Genomic DNA, 26,593 nt, shown 5'->3' on the forward strand with positions numbered 1-26,593 from the left:
ATGTTAGCACCCGACCCCTTTTTGGGGATATGCGGCGGAAATTAAAGTCAATTTTCACTGACTTTTATTACCGAAGGGGAGAGAAATCGTTTGGGGCGGCGCTGACCTGTTCGCTGGGCTACGAGTATATGCAGCCTAGTGAACAGGGCTGAATCAGGCCCAAATTGATGTCAGTTACTGGTTGTCTATAGTTGCATCCCGTATCCCAGCAAAAAGTTCCTAGTGACTAGATTCACTATGGTGCGACTACTGTAACTGCACAGGAAATGGTTTTACACAGGCAAAAGCCGCAGGTGAAGCACAATGGAACATGTCATGAGGAAAAGTAGCGGTCACTTGCATCCAAGCTTTATTCACACCATTCTCTGCCGTGTGGGGATTGCAGCATGCAAGGGGGGGGGGGGGGGGGGGGGCGGTAATCCCTGCGAGCGATGGGCCGGATTTAAAAGACAGAGCTGTCAAATTCGCAGTGCTGTGTATTTCCCTTTAGTACATTCCGCCAAGAGAGAGAGAGAGAGAGAATTAAAGTTGGGGCGGTACTGACGGTGTCATGGTTAGCATTACTGCCTCACAGCACTGAGGTCATGGGTTCGATTCCCACCATGGCTCCAACTGTGCGGAGTTTGTATATTCTCCCCGTACTTGCGCGGGTTTCCTCCGGGTACTCCGGTTTCCTCCCACAATCCAAAAATATACTGGTAGGCTAATTGGCTCCCAACAAATTAACCCTAGAATGTCTGTGTGCTTGTACTTGTGTTAGGGAATATAGATTGTAAGCTCCACTGGGACAGGGACTGATGTGAATGTTCAAATATTCTCTGTAAAGTGCTGCGGAATCTGTGTGCTCTATATAAGAAACTGTAAAATAAATAAATAAATAATACAGGAGAGATGGGTAAACTGATTTGCGAGGGGTGAGGATCAAGAGCAGTCATAGTGCAGATGGGCTTCCATTACCTTACAGTACATCTCTATGATCTATTGTGGAAGAATACAGTGTTATGAAGCATACTGTCAATAATACAAAAAGACATTCATGATATCTTTATTTGTCCTGTAAGAATGTTGTATCTCATTTGCAAATAATGACTGGATGCAATACAGTCACCCTTAGCAAATTAGCCTTACATATGAAATATTTAACTTGGTGATTTTATTTTAATGATCAAATGTTCATTATTTTTAAACATTTAACATATTTTATATACTATATATTGGAATAAATATAAATACTAATGTAAAGGGTTTGACATTTATTAAAACAGCATGTGAAAATCTTACCAATATGTGTGTGGGGGTTTGTTTTATGATTGAGGCAGTGCCGTCCAAGTTTTCAGTGCTCTGAGCCATATACATTTCATCCCACATATTGGTGGGTCATAGCCTATAAAAACATGAAATGATGTACTGGAATATAAGTCATGGAGTTTTTGACCTGGTTGGGAGTTGTCCAAGCATCTGTCAGGGACTTTATTAAATCAGAGCCAACAGGGTCATGTTGGACAGAAATGGATTTGAAATAGAAAACCATTTAAAAAAAAATCTGGTTTTATAACAGTTTTCAGGCTGAAATTAAGAGGAGAACAAGGGTTTTGCATTTATTTATGGGACATCATCCTTCCAAATCTAACATATTGATTTCCATTTTAATTTCTTCCAGTGTTGCTCAAATAAAATGCATGGGATACTAGTGAATGATTAATCATTGTGATTATAGTTCTAATGAGACAGCTCCGTTCCTTAGAATGTATGACGCAGTTGATCACTTATTCATAATGTGATGTGTTTTTATTATATACAGAATCCATTTTCCTTCCTAGGGATCTAGAACCACTGGATGGATCTCCCCACCAATCCTTGACATCTTGCTCCTGTGTCCATCGAATGTAGTGGCTGCTACTGTGCCCACCCAATCCAGTGGCTGCTTTGTGCTGCTAGGCTGTTCTCTGCCCATACACTGGAGAGTGGTTGCTCCTGTGCCCAGCAGTGTCCATTCACTCCTGTGCTTAGTGCTCTGCTTTGTCCATCTGCTCCTGTGCTGCCTACATACTGTACATGTTTAGTGCTCACCTATGCCAGTGCTGATGCGCATGTATGGTGCCCATCCACTACAGTACTGCTGTCGCACCTGTCCAGTGTCCATCTTCTCCAGTGATTCGCTCCATTGCTGCCAATGCACCTGTCCAGTGTTCATCCACATCAGTGCTGCCAACAGTGCTGCCATCTGTCCAGGGTCCATTTGCAAGTATGATAACTGTCACTCAATCCCACAGGGGATCCCTGAAGCCATGATGGCATTGCTTACAATGGTTCTGTGTCCAACATCTGCAATTAATGCAGTGGGTTTTACAAAGTTTATTGAGGTGTCCCTGCTACCAAATTCCATCTTGGTTCCAGTTGATCTAAAAAACAATTATTCGCCTGTACTGGGAAATTAAACACCTTAATTATTGACCTAAATAATTCCATTGTACACACTTCCTATTTAACCACAGATTTGTGAACAATTGAAACTGGGCAAACTAAAGATTACACAGTTGTGACAGCCAACTATGTAGGTGAATCACCATCAACAGCAGCTGCAGTAAAAGCAAGCTACTCTGTGTATCAGCAGCTTTACAAGGAGGCAAAACCCCTTAAAAAACAAAGGGATGTCAATAGTTTCATATCACATCACTACATTTTGGTGACTGTGTTGATACTAAGTTTAATTATTACATCATGTCTTTCCTTTCAACTGACCCAGAACTTAAGAGATGCAAAGCGCTTCTATTGAGTAAGTTGGCATATCAAATGGTACATGACAAAATGATGTCTTCTCCTTCATTTTCTCCAGCAACTTTTGGGATGCAGATAAGTCAATAGTTAGATGGTTGGGTCTAAAATAATTGCCCCAAATTAGTGACACCTCTACTGTAACTCCATCTGATACAGTCAACATCCAAAGTGTGGCTGAAGAGTATTTAAATTATATCTTACAAATAGGCATGCCATCTTTGAGTACTGGAAGGAAAAATAGGCAATTTGGAGGCCCTTGTAAAAACTTGCTTTGCATTACTTGAGCTGCCCACCCCCCAGTGTGTAATCATAATGTGTTTTCAGCCCAGCTGGAAACCTTGTCAGCAATCTTTTTAATAGACTACTTCCTCAAAATGTTGAAACAATGATATTTATTGAAATTAACTGGAAATTCCAAAAGGGAGACATTTACCAGCAACTACATCAAAGTAAAGACACTTCTGTAATGCTGGATTCCAGTGGGATGGATTATATTGTGTGAGGACGATGCACACACTGATGAGGATGATTTAGAGTGTAGAGCTGATAGTTTAGCTGCCTTTTGCCCATTGTTAGATTGTTTTGGAGGGGCACAAACAAATTAAATACTTTAGCCACAAAAGTGGTTGTCCCTTTCGCTGAAGTGCTTGATTTGTTAAACAATTCATAAATGTTTCATTATCCAACTGGATGAAAACAATAAAATTCTGTAAGCACAAAAATGGCCCAGATCATGTGATTTCAAATGTTTTTATAAATTTTTGGAAAGAAAAATACAGTTCAAAAACCAAAACATCAGTGAGGGTTTTGGCAAAACTGAATCCAAAGCCAATGACAAATTAGCACCAAACCCAGCAAGAATTGGCCAGTGCACATCTCATCCAAACTGATATGTAACAAAGATAACTATTGAATTCAGGTGTTTAAATCAGGCCCATTACCACAGGTGGGTAAAATCAAGCACCAAGCAATTCAGTCTCCATTTGCAAACATTTGTGATAAAAAATTAGTCATTCTAAAGATTTCAGTAACTTCAAGTGTGGTTATGTGATAGGATGCCACCATATTTATACTGTTTATTTACTGGAGAAATGCAGTACATTTTTTAAGTATTTTGAATGTATACAATTTTTTTTAGAATTGTTCTGCTTTTAATACAACCTATGTATTACATTTACATATTGAGAATCTGTAAAGAAAGTTTTTCCCGGTACTTGCAACCCGGGTAGATGAGTTTAGGCATAAAATAAATTGTCGAGGGTCAGATTGCGCTTGGAGATGACATCATTTCTAAGCACCCACTGAATGCTGATCTGAGGGGTGATGGACAGAATAATCCAGTGTAAAAGGGTTAGCCCTGGCTACAACCTGTGCTGTGTGCTGGGTGTGAGCTGAGTCGAAGCTGGGATTTTATGCCTGAAAGTGTTGTTATGGGGAGATTCATCAACGCTTGTAATGGAGATAAAAGACAGGGATGAAGTACCAACCAATCAGCAGTTCATTGTCATTTTCTAAACACTTTCAGTAAAATAACAGAAGTGGATTTGTTCGTATTTAATTTCTCTCCACTTTATCTATCTCCAAGCTTTGATAATACTCCCCCTTAACCCGTTGAGTGGTGGGTTTTTCTGGGGGCAGGACAAACCTACCAGGGCATGTTTGTTCTGCCCCAGAAATACCCAACCACAGAACTTAGGGGCAACCCCCCATCACCCCCCAAGCCCCCCATCATACTCACCCCCCTTCCCCTGTTGCTCACCGCCCAGTCCCAACTCCACACCCCAGATCGCTGGGGTTTCCCTGCCGATGCCCCACCGCCATTCGCAGCAATGACCAGGCATGCCCGGGGATGTTCGTGGTGGCCTGAACTTTCTTGAGTGCGGCGCAAGCTCACTGCTGTTAATGGCGGCAGGCGATCACCGGGGTGAGGAGTTGGGACTGGTCGGAGCCAGAGGTGAATATGTGGGGAGAATGACAGGGAGATGCCCCTACAGGTGGTGTTCCAGTGGTGCACAGCTGGAAGCACCACTGGCGCGCACTTACTGTATCCGACTATGGGCGGGATGCTATATAGCAGAAATGCGGTAAAAACCCCGTTTTCGGGGTTTCTACCGCATTTCTATATGCTATATGCCCCCTCCGCAGTGTCAGCCTATGGGCTTCTTACCGCAGCGCTGTTTGAGGGATCCGTCACGGATCCCTCCCAGCGTGCCCTGCGGCCGGCGCCGGGGTCTGCGCATGCGCAGATGGACTCCCGGGTCACAGACCCGGAAGTCCAGTGCCGGCACCGCATCGCAAGGGACAGCTCTTACCGCAAGAGCTGTCCCTTGCATGAATAACGGCATATGTTATAGCATATGCCGTTATTAAAAATGCGATGTCCGGCGAAGGGGGGCCGCGGATGTTATAACATCCCGCCCTATGTCTGTAAATGTTCCGGGACAGCCTGCTGTGGAAGCGCAGCTGAGCCCGGCAAATTTCTGGGCATACCACTGAAGTGGTTAAGCTTGTAGTTAGCCTTTACAATTCTCTAACAAGTATCTACTGCCTAACTAATGTTCAATATGAAACAATAACTAAATGATGAGCATTTTTTGGGCAGGCTGCACAATTTTCAGGCCATATTATTTGTTTCAATGGAGAGAAAACAATACTCTTAGTCCTTAACTGTACATTACAAAAGCTCATTTGTTCAATGGCTTGTCATATAATGATATATGTAATCTTTGAATGAGATTATGAGTGTGTTAGAGTAATATCACCATCATTACTACACAAACCTTATACTTTGTGGAGATTCAACTACAAATGCAGCTGAGGCTACAAATGCAGCTATTATTGCTGTAGTGACTGGTGCTTTTGCTGGATTTCTGGCACACAATGAAAGTGATTACCGGTCATACAATATTCCATGGAACTCATGGAATCATTTGGAATGGTCCAGAATGATACCAGCTGCGTTCCACATGTGTGTGTGTGAGCACAAAGAACAGGTATTCTAGATGCTATTTCTAAGAAAAGAATTTCCACATCTCTGTGGAAAATAGTAAATACTGTAGTATGAGGACACAATAGTTGGTATTTAGTGGATAGAGTTGCCATATTGCATAGTATTGCCATAGCCACTGTATTAGACAATATTACTTCTTTTTTTTACACCATCAACCCTGCACCCACTATTATATATAGTGGGAAAGCCACTATTAAAATATTGGCTATTGGGTCCTGTGCTGGTTACTGGAGAAATGGTGGCAACCCATGGTGTAACATAACTATTTCACCTTTTACACTAAAGAAGCCTGTAAGATCCTAGAGATCTGTGCAGTGCTTATCAAAAGCATGACTGCCACAGGCAGGTGTATAGTTTGGGCAGGTTGAGTATCCCGTATCCGTGCATCCCTTATCCGAATTATTCCAAAAACCGTGGTTTTTGGAATCATTCGATTTTTTTTTAACCCCCCTAATCCTCTTTTCATACTTACCAAGTCCCAGGGTGTCCACAGCAAGCCTACGGCATCTTCTTCAGGGTCTCCAGCGGTCCCAGGAATGCATTGCGCGAGTGTGCGCGCGCCGGTGACGTCACCGGTGCGTGCGCGCACTCGCGCAATGCATTCCTGGGACCACTGGAGACTCAGAGAAGATGCCGGAGGCCTGCTGTGGACGCCCGAGGACTGCGTGGACGCTGAGAGACCACCGGACACCATCAGGGGACAGGTAAGTATGCCTAAAAAAAATTATTCCAAAAACCGAAAAATTCCCCTATCCGAAATGCTCGTGGTCCCGAGCATTTCGGATAGGGGATACTCAACCTGTATATATATATAAAAAACGTCCAAATAAAGGACGTTGAAACGTCGCCTTTACAAACCTCGTGTACTTGAATTTTCTTTGTGCTAGGAGTGCCGCTCTACACCCAGCCCAATATATATATATATATATATATATATATATATATATATATATATATATATATAGACTTCGTAGGGTGGACACAGCACTCCAGACTCGTAGAGATACAAAATTACAGAAGTTTATTGAAGATGGCAACGTTTCAATGCGTGTGCATTTTCGTCAGGCTCAATATACATACAAACATACACTGAATAAATACCTTACCAAGGTGTGTCACGTGGGAGGGCAGGTGCCTAGGCACCGCCTCTCACGATTGTGAGTGTGCTTACAGGTACTAGGTGAGGAGCATCACGCCCATCAGGGCGTGTGTTCCTATCCCATGTACGTGAACCATTATCCCACGCTAAAATATGCTGGTGGTCGACATAGTGCGGTAGACTTTATGTAATTCACATGAATATCACATTTATCGTACATAGTGAAGAAATATATATAAATAATACAAAGTGGCAGAAAAATAGTAACAAAAAAATCCGCTAGAAGCTGGCTAGAAAAATACAAAGTGTCAAAAAGTATATATATATTATAAAGTACACTATCTACACAGTGTAAACTAATACATAAATATAATGTGTATATAACAAAAGTGATATCAAAAAATATTCATATGTGTTTCCCTTCTAGGGATGGTGGGTATGGGTATAACAACATTGATAACCCACCGGGGGGGATACTGACCAACCATCATTCTGATATGTGTTATATCACAATAGTACATTAAGACCCGAATATTCGTTCAGCCCTTTAGGAGCCACAGTGCCCAGTTTGGCAATCCAGCGTGCTTCACACTTAAGCAACTGTTGGCCCCTATTGCCGCCCCGAATAGATGCAGGAATGTGGTCTATCATACGATATTTGATGGATGATAGATTATGTTGTGCTTGTAAGAAATGTCTTGAGACCGGCTGATCTGAGGACCCTTTGGATAACGCTTTACGGATCGATGACCTATGGGCCGTCATTTAAGGAACGAATTTCTTCGAGTGCCGCCTCATTTGTCCTGAGTTGTATTCTGTGCTGGTTAGCACATCAGGGAAGGCACCGGAGCCACTTATCCCCTCGGGGGACGTAGGAGTGCCGGAGCATCGTCGCATCCTATATATATATATATATATATATATATATATATATATACACAGTATATGATTAATTATTTAATTTAATTTTTTTATTGAATCTCTGGGTGGGTGCCTCCAGTAGGATGGCAGGTAGATGTGAAATAGACTGCAACACTCACAGCATGCAGGAACTGTACAGGTAAATGTATGCCCTCATTAATCTTTACCTACATGCAATAAAAATCAATTGAAAAGACCCAGAAGTGATGTAGTCTATTTCATATCTATCTATCTATCTATCTATCTATCTATCTATCTATCTATCTATCTATCTACTTACTGTATACACAAATCAAACTAACTGATCTAACCTAAAAAAACAACAACAAAAAAACATATGCCATATATCCCCTTTTAAATGTGTTCTGGATTCAGGCATAGTTCCCATCATATAATCATGTGATAATGAGAAAGCTGCGTTTTCCCCTTGAATATATCAATGTCTAGTAACTCACTCTGGAGAAGACTGAGTTTATCAGAATCTTTCATGTTTGTCCTCATCATTAAAACAAGCCATCATCTAGAGCAGCTCATGAATATTTGTCAGTGCTTGACGACCATCAGACTCCACCTGCCTGTGACTGGCACTTGATACAAACACACATTCCTCGTTCTCCACAGCAATTATCATTTTCATCACATAGGTTAAAACGATTGAGAGCATCCTGCCATGTGTAAACCAGATCTAAATCACATCACAGAAACCTTGCATCTCTTCTGGAATGGATTTCTGTCATAAACATTTTTACCGCGTCCAACGTCTGTCAAGCTGGTGAACAAATAATAATTATTTTTTTTCTTTCACAAAGAGAAGACAAAGTCAAATAATCTTCAAACTTTGGTAATTCAGGCTGAAATATATTTCACAAGACAATGCCTTTCAAAACTTGCCTGATAAAACATGCCTCTGTAGCTGGAACAAAGATTATGATCTTTATTTTATTTTTTTGTTTATCTGTTAATGTGCTGCATTGTAATGAAGTGGATTTTATGTAAAAAAATATTAAATTCAATTGTTTCTGTATTTCATTAGCTATAACAGCAGTCATTATCATGATCAAATTTCTCTGTGCATAAAAATTGGAGCTACCAGACAAGGGCTGTGTGAAAAGTCAACTTCCCAGAATCCTTTGCTGAATTTTGTCCAATTGTATGTCTTTTTATATTTATTTTTATTTTAATATATTTGTTATTTGGTTTAATCTTATCTTGGAATAGTTGATTAAAAAATAATTATATAACTGGCAGATGGCCTAAATATAAGAATTGATAGGAAAATCTCAAGCTCAATCTTTAAGTTTAGTTATACCACTTTCAGACAGAAGCCGGGGCTCTGACCCTGTTCTTTCCTATCTTTTGGTACACAGGCCAAGCCAGATTAAGGGAGGAGGTAGAAAGTATACTTGGACCCCACTCTTGGAAGGATACCTTGCATGTGATACCTCGGCAACTAGCCACTGGAAAGCCGCTGGACCGCATATTTATTTATTTATTAACAGTTTCTTATATATAGCGCACACATATTCCGCAGCTCTTTACAGAGAATATTTAACATTCACATCAGTCCCTGCCCCACTGGAGCTATATTCTATATTCCCTACCACATGTACGCGCACACAGACATTCTAGGGTTAATTTTGTTGAAAACAATTGTCTTATCAGTATATTTTTGGATTGTGGGATGAAACCGGAGTACCTGGAGGAAACCCATGCAAGCACAGGGAGAATATACAAACTCCACACAGTTAGGGCCATGGTGGGAATCAAACTCATGACCTCAGCGCTGTGAGGCAGTAATGCTAACCAATACACCGTCCGTGCTGCATATTATACATAGTATGCGGTCCTTTAGCGGTCCGATGTAAAGTGCTGCTGGATCCGACAAATCTTATGTGCAAGTAAATGTTTTAGAAATATGAAGTCCTGCGCAATGTGTTTTAGGCAGCTTATGAAAAGTTATATCCAAACATCGGTGTCCCTACACCGATAGATAGTGAATGATCACAAATCGGTTTGGTCCCACCACCAGCGCCTTAGTGGACTATAAAGTAACATACACCCCTCGTGGGTTATGGGCCTCTCCTCTTCTCCTATATGGAATACTTAATTTGAATCCTCACGTACACAGCTTTCCATCAATTGCAGGAATTACGCCATAGAATATAGAGTTTTGAGGACCCAGAAGAATAGAGAGAGTAAAGCTTTTAATAGTAAACACACAATGTTTAAAACATCATAAAAATATGTAGGCAATCTATGTAGGTGAATCTCAGAAGAGAAGGGTTACTACAGTATATAATATATAAGAAAAATACAATAAAAGAAAATAATTAAATATATACAGACATACTGTACTAAAGAAACCATTTAACCTCAAATCAGAATAAAGGCCTTTAGGCTTAAGTGTGTCAAATTTGTATTTAATTTTCATCTCTTCCTGTGCCAGACGGGTACTAAAATTCTCTTATTCCTAAAATCGGTTTGATGCCATACATAATGGTATATTGGTATATTCTTAGAAAAATGAGGAGAGAGGGTCTTGCTTGTTAGAGCTTACATTCTAAATGGAAGGGGCAGAGAAATGGGATGACACAGCAGGGATAAAACGAAGTGAGCATAAACAGAGGGTTAAAATGAGAAATGGTTAGATTTAATGAAGAAGTGGGTCTTTAGAGCCCATTTAAAGAATTGTAGGGAGTTGGCAAGTCTGCTAGGAAGGGGTAGAAAATTCCAGAGACACGGAGCACAACGGACAAAATCCTGGAGGCGGGAATGGGAAGAAGTAAGCAGTTTGCAGGAGAGGCAACGTGCATTTGTGGAGCGGAGAGGGTGGGTGGGGGTGTAAAGACAGACAAGGTCAGATATGTAGGTGGGAGAGGAACGGGAGATGGCTTTGTAAGTGAGTGTAAGGAGCTCGAATTGCATTCTGAAGGGAAAGGAGAGCCAGAGCTTGTAATAGAGGGGAGGTGGACATAGTACATTTAGAAAGGAAGATGAGCCGGGCAGCAGCATTGAGGATAGATTGGAGTGGGTGTGGTATATGAGCCCGACAGTCGGGATTCCGACAGTCATTAGTCAAACGTTGGAATCCCGACTGCACAGCGTGGGGAGCGCAATGAAGCCCCTTGCTGCGCTCGCCACCTATTTTATTCTCCCTCTATGGGGGTCGTGGACCCCCACGAGGGAGCAGTCGGGATTCCGACGTCGGAGTAATGACTGTCGGAATCCCGACTGTCGAGGAGCCATCCGGCACCCATTGGAGTGGAGAGAGGTGTTTTACAGGGAGGCCAGAAAGTAGGAGATTACAATAGTCCAATCTGGATATGACTAGTGAGTGGATCAGGGTCTTTGTAGCATCCTGGGTGAGATAGGGACTGTGAGAGATGCTGAAAGTGTGGTTTAAACGGGGAGAGAAGAATTATTAGTAATGCCAAGGCAGCGTACTTGGTGACTAGAGGAGATTGTTGTTCCATCAATAGATAGTGAAATTGTGGAAGGTTAGGTTATGTGGGAAGGTGGGAAGATGCTCGGCTCAGTCGTATGGTGTGTACACACGGTACAATCTAGGATACAATTTTGACTATATAGTCAAACTCACATTGGGATCGCATGCAGATCGCATAGGTTTTTTACCTTGCGATCATGATTGCAACATTTTGAGATCCCGATGTGGGACAGCACAAATCGAAACCCAGTTAGACAGGGCAGCAATGACTATATAGTACAGATCTACACTATATAGTCAAAATTGCATGCATGCCAGGTGGCTTGCTGTGCGATTCGATCCCGATGCAATCTGATCGAATAGCAAGCCTAATCGACTGTGTGTACACACCATAAGAAGGAAGACACATACAGGTAATTCGATTGGAGGCAGTATGTGTGTGTGTATCTGTCCTGTCTCATTTCCTATAGCTTGATCCATTCCAGTCTGGCTTCCGTCCCTTCCACTCCACTGAAACTGCTCTCACTAAAGTCTGAAATGATCTTCATGCTGCCAACTCTAAAGGCCACTACTCTCTACTTATTCTTCTTGACCTTTCTGCTCCTTTGGACACTGTTTTCCACCCTCTCCTTCTCCAAATCCTTCACTCCCTTGGCCTGTGTGATACTACTCTCTCTTGGCTAACTTCCTACCTCTCTTACCGCTCCTTCTCTGTCTCTTGTCATGACTCGGCCTCCCCTGCATTTCCACCCACAGTAGGTGTCCCCCAAGGCTCTGTTCTTGGTCCTCTACTATATTCTCTCTATATGTCATGTCTAGGTGAGTCGATTGAGACTTCCATGTCATCTCTATTGGAAGTCGAATGAGACTTCCAATATGCTGATAATACTCAAATCTACCTCTCCTCTCCTGACCTCCTAAGCACTTTCTTAAATTAAACATGTCTAATGGCGTGTATACACTGTTTGCTATTCGATCCCGATGAGATCAGATTGCATCAGGATCGAATCACACGGCAAGCCAACCGACATGCATGCGATTTTTACTATATACTGCAGATCTACACTATATAGTCATTGTTGCCCTGTCCATCTGGGTTTCGATTTGTGTTGATTTTGACTATATAGTAGTGGATTGTACCATGTGTTCACACCATTATAAGCTGCAAAGTTCGCCTCAGTTCATGATGAAGGACACTTACCATAATACAAAAGATATAATAGTATATTTATTTTTAATTAAATAAGGACTATACATAGTACATATTATAATTATTATTATAATTAAATTATTAAATTATATTTGAACTTTTACACTTTATAAACTTTATAAATTGATTATGACTTTGTGGTTCTGAGCAGTGGCGTAGCTAGAAATTTTTCTCCCCCCTGCCCAAAAAAATTCCGGCACCCTCAAGAAAGGGCGAGGCGATGGACTATGGACTATGGGTGCCACTGGCTGAGCTGACAGGCGACCCAGGCAGCAGTAAGTGCTGAGCTGGTCCCGCTCTGTGCATTTCTAATGAACGGGGACCCAACGCAGTGCATATTTAATGAGCGGGTCCCCGCCCCATATGCACAGGGCAGGGACCCTCTCATTCAATATGCACTGCACTATGTCCCTGCTCCTTTAGATATGTACAGGGCGGGTCCAGCTCAGCACTCACTGCTGCCTGGGTCGCCTGTCAGTTCAGCCAGCAGCGCCCACCACAGACCCCACTCCACTCCCCCAAGCCACTGCAGGGTCTGCCACATATGTAGCTATGCCACTGGTACTGAGCGTTAAACCAGTCAAGAATGCCTATAGGTATCTACTTGCATCCATTAAATGTAATCAAAACAGTGAGTCTAATCTCATGATGACTGTGAATTTTTACTGATTATTGTGTGACTGACATTCAGTAAGCTGACAGCCTGAGAAATTAATATTGTGATTAAGGTACATCTACTTCTTGATGTTATGCATTAGGTGAAATAGGACATAGTGAATAATTAAATAAAAGCAGAACGTTTATAATATTCAAAGCAATGCCAAGGGAAAATATAAATGTAATTATTTTATGTATCAACAGTTTCTTATATAGCGCAGCATTTTCTGTTGCGCATCACAATAGGAGGTGATACAACAAGCTTACAATCTATAGGGAAATAGGCATTAGTTCCACAAAACTTCAAAGGTTCCTGGTGTGCTGTATGATACGGTGACCCAGCAGTTTGGCCAGGGGTCAGGAGGATGGAAAATGGGAAAAAGAAAGAGAGTGCAGTGGGGATGTGATTAGCTAGGAACGGCATATGAAGGTCAAGTGGCTGGTTCTGGAATTTTAATAACCTTGCCTGAAGAGGTGAGCTTTCAAGGAGAGCTTGCAGGTTTGGAAACTGGAGGAGAGTCTTATTGTGCATGGGAGGGCATTCCACAGAGTGGGTGCAGCCCAAAGAAAGTCCTGCGTTCGAGAATGGGAGTGAGTATTGAGTGTGGATGAGTGACGTAGATCTTGTAAGGAGCAAGAAGATGGTCCTTGCAATAATCAATGCATGAGATGATGGGAGCATGGATTAGAGAATTTGCGACAGCTGCCCCTTCAATTCTAATTCAGGTGTTGTGTTAGGTGATTGCCTCATCTTTAAAAGCCATAAGGTAGTTGGCAGGTGAGCTCTAAACCAAGAAAAAACACATGTTCACCTTTAGCTATGATGTGTCAGCAGTTGCCAGGCTCTTAAGAGACCTATTGTTATTCAATAAGGCTGATTCGCCATGTTCTATTGCAAATTTGTGCTATTTTTATGCTGTAAGGCGATTTTTTGACTAAAAAAGTGAATCTCCCTATTTAATGACCAGATGGCGAATACATTTCAAGGTTATTATCGCCGTGCTTCGCCGTGGAGCAATCGTTATCTTTTTATGGTGAAGTGGAATGTGAACTTTTAAATTAAAGGTGTTTTTTTTTTAAATGTGGTGTAAAAAATCTGGAATTTTATTATGTGAAGGGGCACATGAATATCGTTTTTTTTAGGTTTTTTACCTTGCGATCCCGATTGCAACATTTTGAGATCCCGATGTGGGACAGCACAAATCGAAACCCAGTTAGACAGGGCAGCAATGACTATATAGTACAGATCTACACTATATAGTCAAAATTGCATGCATGCCAGGTGGCTTGCTGTGCGATTCGATCCCGATGCAATCTGATCGAATAGCAAGCCTAATCGACTGTGTGTACACACCATAAGAAGGAAGACACATACAGGTAATTCGATTGGAGGCAGTATGTGTGTGTGTATCTGTCCTGTCTCATTTCCTATAGCTTGATCCATTCCAGTCTGGCTTCCGTCCCTTCCACTCCACTGAAACTGCTCTCACTAAAGTCTGAAATGATCTTCATGCTGCCAACTCTAAAGGCCACTACTCTCTACTTATTCTTCTTGACCTTTCTGCTCCTTTGGACACTGTTTTCCACCCTCTCCTTCTCCAAATCCTTCACTCCCTTGGCCTGTGTGATACTACTCTCTCTTGGCTAACTTCCTACCTCTCTTACCGCTCCTTCTCTGTCTCTTGTCATGACTCGGCCTCCCCTGCATTTCCACCCACAGTAGGTGTCCCCCAAGGCTCTGTTCTTGGTCCTCTACTATTTTCTCTCTATATGTCATGTCTAGGTGAGTCGATTGAGACTTCCATGTCATCTCTATTGGAAGTCGAATGAGACTTCCAATATGCTGATAATACTCAAATCTACCTCTCCTCTCCTGACCTCCTAAGCACTTTCTTAAATTAAACATGTCTAATGGCGTGTATACACTGTTTGCTATTCGATCCCGATGAGATCAGATTGCATCAGGATCGAATCACACGGCAAGCCACCCGACATGCATGCGATTTTTACTATATACTGCAGATCTACACTATATAGTCATTGTTGCCCTGTCCATCTGGGTTTCGATTTGTGTTGATTTTGACTATATAGTAGTGGATTGTACCATGTGTTCACACCATTATAAGCTGCAAAGTTCGCCTCAGTTCATGATGAAGGACACTTACCATAATACAAAAGATATAATAGTATATTTATTTTTAATTAAATAAGGACTATACATAGTACATTATAAAATTATATTTGAACTTTTACACTTTATAAACTTTATAAATTGATTATGACTTTGTGGTTCTGAGCAGTGGCGTAGCTAGAAATTTTTCTCCCCCCTGCCCAAAAAAATTCCGGCACCCTCAAGAAAGGGCGAGGCGATGGACTATGGACTATGGGTGCCACTGGCTGAGCTGACAGGCGACCCAGGCAGCAGTAAGTGCTGAGCTGGTCCCGCTCTGTGCATTTCTAATGAACGGGGACCCAACGCAGTGCATATTTAATGAGCGGGTCCCCGCCCCATATGCACAGGGCAGGGACCCTCTCATTCAATATGCACTGCACTATGTCCCTGCTCCTTTAGATATGTACAGGGCGGGTCCAGCTCAGCACTCACTGCTGCCTAGGTCGCCTGTCAGTTCAGCCAGCAGCGCCCACCACAGACCCCACTCCGCTCCCCCAAGCCACTGCAGGGTCTGCCACATATGTAGCTATGCCACTGGTACTGAGCGTTAAACCAGTCAAGAATGCCTATAGGTATCTACTTGCATCCATTAAATGTAATCAAAACAGTGAGTCTAATCTCATGATGACTGTGAATTTTTACTGATTATTGTGTGACTGACATTCAGTAAGCTGACAGCCTGAGAAATTAATATTGTGATTAAGGTACATCTACTTCTTGATGTTATGCATTAGGTGAAATAGGACATAGTGAATAATTAAATAAAAGCAGAACGTTTATAATATTCAAAGTAATGCCAAGGGAAAATATAAATGTAATTATTTTATGTATCAACAGTTTCTTATATAGCGCAGCATTTTCTGTTGCGCATCACAATAGGAGGTGATACAACAAGCTTACAATCTATAGGGAAATAGGCATTAGTTCCACAAAACTTCAAAGGTTCCTGGTGTGCTGTATGATACGGTGACCCAGCAGTTTGGCCAGGGGTCAGGAGGATGGAAAATGGGAAAAAGAAAGAGAGTGCAGTGGGGATGTGATTAGCTAGGAACGGCATATGAAGGTCAAGTGGCTGGTTCTGGAATTTTAATAACCTTGCCTGAAGAGGTGAGCTTTCAAGGAGAGCTTGCAGGTTTGGAAACTGGAGGAGAGTCTTATTGTGCATGGGAGGGCATTCCACAGAGTGGGTGCAGTCCAAAGAAAGTCCTGCGTTCGAGAATGGGAGTGAGTATTGAGTGTGGATGAGTGACGTAGATCTTGTAAGGAGCAAGAAGATGGTCCTTGCAATAATCAATGCATGAGATGATGGGAGCATGGATTAGAGAATTTGCGACAGCTGCCCCTTTAATTCTAATTCAGGTGTTGTGTTAGGTGATTGCCTCATCTTTAAAAGCCATAAGGTAGTTGGCAGGTGAGCTCTAAACCAAGAAAAAACACATGTTCACCTTTAGCTATGATGTGTCAGCAGTTGCCAGGCTCTTAAGAGACCTATTGTTATTCAATAAGGCTGATTCGCCATGCTCTATTGCAAATTTGTGCTATTTTTATGCTGTAAGGCGATTTTTTGACTAAAAAAGTGAATCTCCCTATTTAATGACCAGATGGCGAATACATTTCAAGGTTATTATCGCCGTGCTTCGCCGTGGAGCAATCGTTATCTTTTTATGGTGAAGTGGAATGTGAACTTTTAAATTAAAGGTGTTTTTTTTTTAAATGTGGTGTAAAAAATCTGGAATTTTATTATGTGAAGGGGCACATGAATATATATTTAATTTCTAATTTTTTCTTTTACATTTATTTTTTTATACACATTGGCCAGCAGGGGGCCAGGAGCCGAGAGCTGCTCATTATATATTCATATATTCACTGCTCCCGATCATTACATATGCACAATCGGGAGCAGTGCATACCCGGTCCCCTGCTGGCTCTCCCGGGGGGCAGCTTGTGCTGCCTGGGTCCCGGGGAGCCCTACTCCCCCCCACATACATTCTGGAGCAGGCAGAGAGACTTCCATCTCCCTGCCTGCCACCGTCCCCCAGCTCCCTGTTAAGAATCGCCATCAGGGGCAGCGAGCCCCTGCAACGTTGAATATGGGGACAGCACGGGGACAGTGAGGCTCCAGAACACGGCGACTGTACAGCGAATCCTACACATCGCCATAAAATCATTGAATACTGCCCTTAGTGTAGGACTTGCAGTGAAATGGGGTCCTTGGCGATGGGCTGCAAGCTTAAATGCATTGATCAATTCATGAACTAAAAGCCCATCATTTATTTATATGATTATTTGTATATTAAGGTGAGTGAGAATGTGTGTGTGTAAAGCACAACGGAATATTCTGCACTATAAAAGAAAGTAAATAAAAAATATATACTGTAATATAGCTTTGTGTTTGTTTCAGCTTTTCCCATGATTGTCTGGAAATTGTATTTGCTGGCAACGTGGTGTTCTAACAATTTGTGTTCTTCTGGTAGTAAATATAGCATTTTTTATGCTAATGCAGAACTGTATATTTTAATTGGAACAACATACACTGCTGTATGGTCCAAGCTGTGGAAACTAACGTTCATAAATTGCATAAATTGAAAACAAGTCAATGTCAGGCACTAGGCTGAAGGCTGAGACAGATGGTATTTGAAGGGATGCAGTCTGCTTAGCTAACAAAACAAAAACTGTGCTTTTATATCTATCTAAAAATATAGATACACTGATGAAGTCAAGGTGTATGAGGGCACATCTGTATGCCTGCTGACAATGTAATGTGAGCTTATTTAACCTAAATGATATATTCGTAGAAGGTATGGAAATTCTGTTTTGCCCTCCTACTTTTGAAGGCAAATTGCCACCTACTTAGATATACATAGTTTATATATGTAGTATTAAATTCTAATAAGGGTAAATTCCAAGCAAGATAGCCAGTGCCACCAGACATAGCGCTTGATTCAGAGTTGATCGCTAAGTAGAGAATTTGCAAACTATGGGGCAGATTTATTAAGCTTGGAGAAGAGATAACGCGGAGAAAAGTTAAAAGGAGATAAAACACAGCCAATCAGCTGTGTTTGAAAAAGACAGTTGGGAGTTGATTGGCTGGTGCTTTATCTCCTTTTACCTTTTCTCCGCTTTATCTCCAGTTTATCTCTTCTCCAAGCATAATAAATCTGCCCCTAAGTTATTAACTGTGCATTCATACTGCAAACAACGAGGCAGATGGCAGTCCTAACTTCAACACCACTTCTCGCACTGCAAATCTTGTTCTGCAGGGGGTGGGGACAGAACACTGTACTGACCTCAGCAAGCGGTGCCCATAGAGATACACCTCACATTCCTAGTTGGAAATGCCCCACTGCATATAAGCTTATTTTAAGATAAATGATAAATTAGATAGATAATGAATATTAGTGGTGAAATGCAGGTATGATGTCATTAATATTCTCAAGAGGCTAATCATGTGATTTGCTATACAAATTTAAGTTATCAAATGTATCTTTTAATTTGTTTTCTGACCATGTATTATAAGCTTATTTTAATCTAAATATTAGATGAAAAGTTTAATAGATAGTTTAACAGGTAGAAAATAAATAGCTAGAAATAGTAAAATACAGGCATGATATGAGTCCCTAATTATGCTGAATATGTGGTTAGTTACATTCCAAACAGCCTTTGTGATGTCACCTAGTTTTGATCAGACCCCTGATACATCATGTCTCCTCTAGCCACAACCACATGGGACTCCCGGTTGATCTCTAGGAAAAGTGGAATGAGCCACGCATGGTTCTGAATATTTTGCATGGATCCCACCACACACCTTTACCTTTTAAAATGTGTATAATCAATTCAAACTATTGCCTATTTTGCCCAGTGGTTGCCTAAATGGTTGCCTCACCTGTATCCTTCGTGGATGGAGTGAATAATTCTGGGAACAGCAGATGGCCATTGTTTGCATGCTTCCAGGGTCAGAGAAGCTGTGTCAGAAGATGTAAACCATTGCTTCAGCATGCCAATTAATGTGTGTCACATAAAATCGTTCCCGTTGCTGCACCTAAATAGCTGCAGACTTTCACTTACCTGGTGTATACAGCCACACTGCATGTGCTGATGCAGGACTTGATCTTCACATGTGCAGTACAATTCCTGCACCTTGTGCCATAGATCTGGCTATAAGAGGTATTCATCATTTGGGCTTTTTCACATTTTGTGAAGTCCCATTGTGACCCTTAAATCCCAATAACCTTTAACCTGTAGCCAGCAACCAAGTAATCTAGATCTTCATAATCAGAAACCTGTGGGGCCATTTGCCTTTAAACAGAAAGCTTCCTTTATCAGGCCCGAACTCCTTAGACAATGCTGACCAGAGTACAGCCAGACAGCCAATTCAGCTCATTGCGGAGGGTTTGAACTAAATCAGATCCATTGCTAGAAAGTGCATCAAATGAACATTGCCTTCAATTGATGATTAGAATGCTGCTCTTTTCTGCAACAACCAGGACTGAATCCCGTCATTGTACCTCAAAACAAATCATCTAAAGCCTGTAAAATATCCTCCAAAAAGAAAAGCATACTCTTATCAGACAAGTGCACACCATCTGCACAACACAAATTAGAATTCTTAAGCGTAATACAAGGATGTTCCCTAAAGCAAATACCCAAGGCGCTGACCCTAAGCAATGACCTTTCTCCTAGTTTTAACCACAACCCCCGACATATCACATCTCCACTATTGTTTGGGTATGGTACAGGACCAAACCACTTTACACCAATACCACCAGTCCAAAAGACCCAGTTCACTCCCTCTGAGATGAAACAAGAAGAACACTGAACCCTAAATTTCACAGCAGCATTCTGTAACCAGGCTTGGACTGGCCCAACAGGGGAATGGGTAATTCCCCGGTAGGCCCCGGTGATTTTTGACAACGCCCTCTTTTTTAGGTTGGCGGGTCCAAACTCCTGATGAAAATGTTTATCCCCCGGTCCTCCACTGGGGCAGCCCAGGCAGGCCCTCAGTGCCCATCCAATGAAGTGCAGCTCCAAGCTGCAGCCGCAGGAGGCAGCTTACATGTGTGACCAGTTCCCGGTGTGGTCAGCAAGCTTCGGGTCCGCTGCTTCCTTCCTTGGCACCCAAGTGGCAGCTTAGCTTCCCGCTACCCAGCGGCAGCAACAAGGATACCTAACAAGATGAGAGGTGCGCACAGTCACGCACACCCGCTCCCAAACGAAGCATTGCGGTGGTAGGTGGTGACTCAGTGTCGGGTGAGGGTAAGATGCATCGCAAGGCATCCATATGGACTTTAGATGGCTCCTTACTTAGGTCTATCCCCATCATTGGGTTTAGCAGATGTGGAGGATCCTCGGATGGGGAGCACATGTGCAGGCACAGGTGTAAAATAAAACAACATTTACATCTTGAGGAGCAGTTGCTATTGTTAAAGGCATAGCAACGACCTCTGCTCCTTGATGCATGTGCAGCATGATAGGACGACTGTGGAGCCTGCTGAAAATGCCATCCAGTGGATGTGGCTGCTGTTGACATGTAAGGTTGAGTGACCTCCAACCACACCTCATTGTCATGTGGGCCAAATGCCATGCTGAGAAGCCCATGATGGTTGTGTCAAAATTCCTCATCATACCGTCCCTTATCCACCCCGGTGGAGGACAGCAAGAGCCCATGAATGAGGTGCAAGTAACGCATAATACTCATGGCCTTGTCTGCTTGGTTTTTCAGATAACATGTAGCAAAATATGAAACCCTGCAGCCAATTCAAGCAAAACTTCTGCACTTTATTGCCTTTCTTTTTGGAAACAGCCAACAAGCGACGGCTTTTAGAGGTAAGTGCAAAAACATCAATGCATCTTCCTTATTGGTACCATACTCCGATACAAAGCGCGCAAAATTTATATAGCCAAGTAAACATGAACCTGTAGTCTAGTCATACTGAGTTTTTAGTTTGGAGATTCAGATGTGATTCTATTGTAGCGGAGTGATAGGCAGTATACTCAATAAAGAGCCAATATACTAAGCAATATTGGCCATTGCCTGGGTATAATGGACAACCTCTTTCACAGACACAACTATGCAGGTCTTAAAAGGGTCTTATTAACAGATAAGCTATTTATCCTTAAAATCCCCTTAAAAAATTTGCTAGAATATGCACTTCCTCTCCTCCCATGTGATATATTACAACAATAGGATCTTGTACTTTTAAATATAGACAATTGTTTAAAATATCTGTTATTGAACATGGGCTGCAATAGTGAAAAATGTCATTAAAATGATAAAAGGCAAGAAAATGCTTAAAGAAATCTCATTACAATGTTTTTGTATATTTTAATCAGTTTCAATCTCTGCATGCGCTATAGAAGCTGACCTCAAATTAATTATGGTCAACTATGATCTCTTTGTATAGACTGGATTTATAATATTTTTTCCCCTAAATTACCATCTGAAGACTAGATTTTAATTATAATATATGTACTGGGACTCACAAGGGACATACAGGGAACTTACACAGAATTGTCGCTTTAACCATTACTGTATTCACACCTTGACACCTGGACATAATACAAATTTTATTTCTCAGGACTACGAGAGCCGCTGTTTCCTAACTGGTTGATCATTGCATGAGGAGTACCATCCGGAGCCTGAGATTATACATCAGAGTGCTAGGCTATACTGTATTCAAATAATAGTTATTGCATGCCAAATTTTATTTTTATATTGAATGTACTAAATCTGGGCTTCTATGTATGTAAGTAATGTTATAGAGCAGCACCTGTCTTCTGTCAATGACCAGGAGCCGGCATTGTTGTGTCATCTGAACCCCCTGCAACACCCTAGTGATGCTACTGTATGCAACATATTTTCCCATCATCCTGGACCTGTCTGATGATGTATCCAGTCTCTATGCTCTTCTATCTGGGTGTCTAACTGACTTACGCAGTGGGGATCTCCAGGACTTCCCTCTGACTCAATCTCTGAACACAACTGAATAGAGCTGGGTATCTCTCGCTCTCTCTCTAAATAAATAAATAAAGTCTACATTGGGCAGTGTGTACATGTGATTGTGTGCTGTTGCATGCCGCTAGCAATGTCTTCTGGTTGACACTCCTGCAGGACTGATGAAAGACATTGCTAGCAACGAAGTGCTATGCAAAGGAAGACTGAATGATATATTCCTTCCTTCTGAGGTGTGCAGCAAATCCTTACTGGACCAGGCTGATTGGAATTTATCCTGACTATCGGGACATTTGGTAACACACAATTGTGTACCCAGGGCTGCCATCACAATTTGTTGGGCCCATTACAAATGAAACAGGCAGGGCCCCACCTCCTTTATCCAGCATCATAACAGGGCAGCGGTGGGCCCTGTACTGTTTTGCCCAGTACAAGAGCCCACTTGTATGGGCATATTGTATAATGGTCATTACTCTGTTTCTTTATGTATATAAAGGGCACTACTACCATGTGGCATAATGTGTATAAGGAGTACTGTGTAGTATAATGTTAATATGTTGTACTACTGTGTGGTATTGTTTGAATTTGGAGGCTGAAATTGCTCCCTTTCCCTGGATGAAAAAAATCCTAATTTATGCACTGGCTACCTTAAAAACATGTGAACGTGTCGGACAATTGACTATTCATTTCACAATCAGAAAACACAAAATCTTGGAGAGCCATGGATCCCTCCTTTGTCTGCTGTTTTTATAACCCCATAATAATCTCTAAGGAGTTAAGAGCTTGACGATCCTTAGGAGTTCCCAGACTAAAAGACACATGTGCAGTATTCTCTGTTCCCTCTCATACCAGCTTTTTGTACCTGGGATAAGTAAGTGTCAAATCTGGTGGTTCTTTTTTGCTCATAGTTTTGGAATTGGGGCAGTACGGATGGTGTAATGGTTAGCATTGCTGCCTCACAGCACTGAGGTCATGGGTTCGATTCCCACCAGGGCCCTAACTGTGTGGAGTTTTTATATTCTCCCCGTGCTTGCGTGGGTTTCTTCCGGGTGCTCTGGTGTCCTCCCACAATCCAAAAATATACCGGTAGGTTAATTGGCTCCCAGCAAATTAACCCTATAATGTCTGTGTGTGCGTGTATATGTGTTAGGGAATATAGATTGTAAGCTCCACTGAGGCAGGGACTGATGTGATTGTTTAAAATAATCTCTGTACAGAGCTGCGGAATATGTGTGTGCTATATAAGAAACTGTTAATAAATACATAAATAATAAATTGGTAGTTATGTGTACAGCTCCTATCAGCAGATAGTCTCCTATATATGTTAATGCTGTTTCTGATTTTTTCATCTTGAAGGAAAGCAGATCTGTCCTTTTTCTCAACTTGGGTCTGGATAATATCCAGACATCCCAATAAGTAACATACATTTCTGAGTTCTGCACCTACTGTACTCCCTCAATCTCAAGCAGTATGAGATCCAGGAATCACTTACTTGGGATTCCATAACACTTGCTGCAGAAACTTGGGTTGCACCTGTCAATCGTGGTCACATTACTAATTCTGAAGCCACATGGTTTATGCTAATTACTAAAATATTCACAGATAATAAAATGGGTATTTGTTTTACTTTACCTGAGGGTTTATTACTATTACATTTACTTAATCTGCAGCTGCAACTGATGCAGATACTGTCACCTCCAGTGACTTGACATAAGGGTGGCTCCATACCTGATTGAGGGGACTTGTTCAATAAGCTGTTATTCGTGTTATTAGTATTGTCTCATCTGGCACAGTATGCCTGTTTTGAAGAAGGTCTCTATATACAAAAGAGTACTGAAAAGAGGAGTACAGGTTGAGTATCCTTTATCCAAATATTCTTTATCCAAATTATTCCGAAAACCGTACATTCCAGAAAATAATAAAAAAAAGTTTCTTGCTAAAAGCACAACTGGTGACATGATATGTAACTGGCTCTACTGGGGACATGATATGTAACTGGCTCTACTGGTGACATGATATGTAACTGGCTCTACTGGGGACATGATATGTAACTGGCACTACTGAGGATATCTGTAACAGCACTACTGGGGACATGATATGTAACTGGCACTAATGAGGACATGATATGTAACTGGCACTAATGAGGACATGATATGTAACTGGCACTACTGGGGACATCTGTAACAGCACTACTGGGGACATGATATGTAACTGACACTACTAGGGACATGATATGTAACTGGCCCTACTAGGGACATGATATGTAACTGGCACTACTGGGGACATCTGTAACTGGCACTACTGAGGGAATGATATGTAACTGGCACTACTGGGGACATGATATGTAACTGGCACTAATGGGGACATGATATGTAACTGGCACTACTGGGGACATGATATGTAACTGGCACTAATGGGGACATGATCTGTAACTGGCACTACTGGGGACATGATCTGTAACTGGCACTACTGAGAGCATGATATGTAACTGGCACTACTGAGGGAATTATATGTAACTGGCATTAAATATGTACAATAAAATAATTGCTTAGCATTCAAATTCAGTATCTGAGATAGTACACAAACTTTGTTTCATGTTTTGAAACCTTGTCTTATGTACAAATAAAATATATTTGTGTGTATTTCATGTGTTTGATGTGTTTATACAACATAAGTGCAAGATACCTCAAGATACAGCACTGAAATACAAAAATATTCTGAAATAAGGAATAATCCCTTATCCAAAGTTCTTATGGTCCCGAGCATTTTGGATATTGGATACTCAAGCTGTATAACACAAAACAAGGGAAAAAAACATGAAGTATGATGGGATCAGAGATAGGGAGAGAGAACCGGGCTGCAGTGCTGTCTAACGTAACTGCAGGGGCGAGAGTAAATCACATTATCAGGGCCGAAACTAGGGTTTCCGGCGCCCGGGGCAAGGCAGTCATTTGGTGCCCCCCCCCCCCGTGATGCTGCTGCGCCCTGGAGGCGCGCCGAAATGTTCGGGGGGGGGGTGGCCTAATTTGGGGGCGTGGCCTATAATCGCTGCTCTCCCGCGAGGCCACGCCCCCATTTTGCCGCTATGGGGGCATGACCCAGAGGCTCTGTGAGCCTCTAGCCATGCCCCCAGCCCCCTGGCTGCGGGAATAGACGCACAGCGTTTATTCCCCGCTGCTTAGTTAGCAGCTGACAGGGGGGACCGGACCAAATGACGCCTTGTCCCTGGCGCCGGAGACCCCCCCCCTCCCCGCACAGTCCTCTCACCGCCACGGCTGCTGCCCTTCTCCTCCTCATCCCATGCTGCTGATGGTGTAGCCGTATCTTACTTTGACTTCGTCCGTCTCCTACTAGCGCTGCGGCGGGAAGCGCTGATGACTTCAAAAAGACTTGCCGGACGCTGATTGGCTGAATTCAGCCAATCAGCGTCCGGCAAGTCTTTTCGAAGTCATCAGCGCTTCCTGCAGCCGCGCTAGTAGGAGATGGACGGAGTCAAAGTAACATGCCGCTACAGCGTCCACACACCTGTCACCGGACCTCACAGCGCCCCTCACCTCCAGCGCCCGGTGCGCGTGACCCCCCAGCCCCCCCCTAGTTACGGCCCTGACATTATGGAGCAGACAGTTACATTAATGAGTGATAAAAGGGTGGATGTTTAAATTTGAGCAAGCTAAACAGGTCAAGGCAAATTCGTGAATTCAGCCTTCAGTGAATTGAGTAGTTTAATCGAAAGACCAGGGGCAGATATAGGGGAAGATGGACTAAGCCAGTGGTTCCCAAACTGTGTGCCGTGGCTCCCTGGGGTGCCTCAGGACATTTGCAGGGGTGCCCTTGGTTGGTGGTTCAGGAGCAAATTAAATTATTTATGGTTAACTATTTATGGGCAAAACCAGTGCTGGTGGCTGCCAATCATAAAATGTGTACAAAAACAAGCAAATCCTGCTATTTTTCAAGTAACTGACCTTAAGATTCGCATATAAACCCAGTCAACTTAATGTTATATTTATTCTGCTTTTCTTTCTTTGGCCTAGGGGTGCCATGAAAGAATTCTGATACTCTAGGGTGTCGTGATTCTAAAAAGATTGGGAACCCCTGGACTAAGTCTTAAAAAGTGACAAAAAGGAGAGTTAAAAAATAGATAGGTAGGAGCTGAGTGGAATATCAAACACAGCCTGTAACATGGTAAGTAGGAGCTGATTGGCAGGTGGTTTATCAATCTCCCTTTTATCATTTTCAAGCTTAGTACATCTGGCCCTAAGAGAGGAAGGGGCCCATGTGTAGCCTTAGTGGTTGTCTAAGGGCCTCCATGTGGCTCCCCGGGGACGCAGCTCCCGGCAGTTGCTAGAAGACT

Source organism: Crinia signifera, chromosome 5 (assembly GCF_055691185.1).
Source record: "Crinia signifera chromosome 5, ASM5569118v1, whole genome shotgun sequence".
Classification (NCBI taxonomy): domain Eukaryota; kingdom Metazoa; phylum Chordata; class Amphibia; order Anura; family Myobatrachidae; genus Crinia; species Crinia signifera.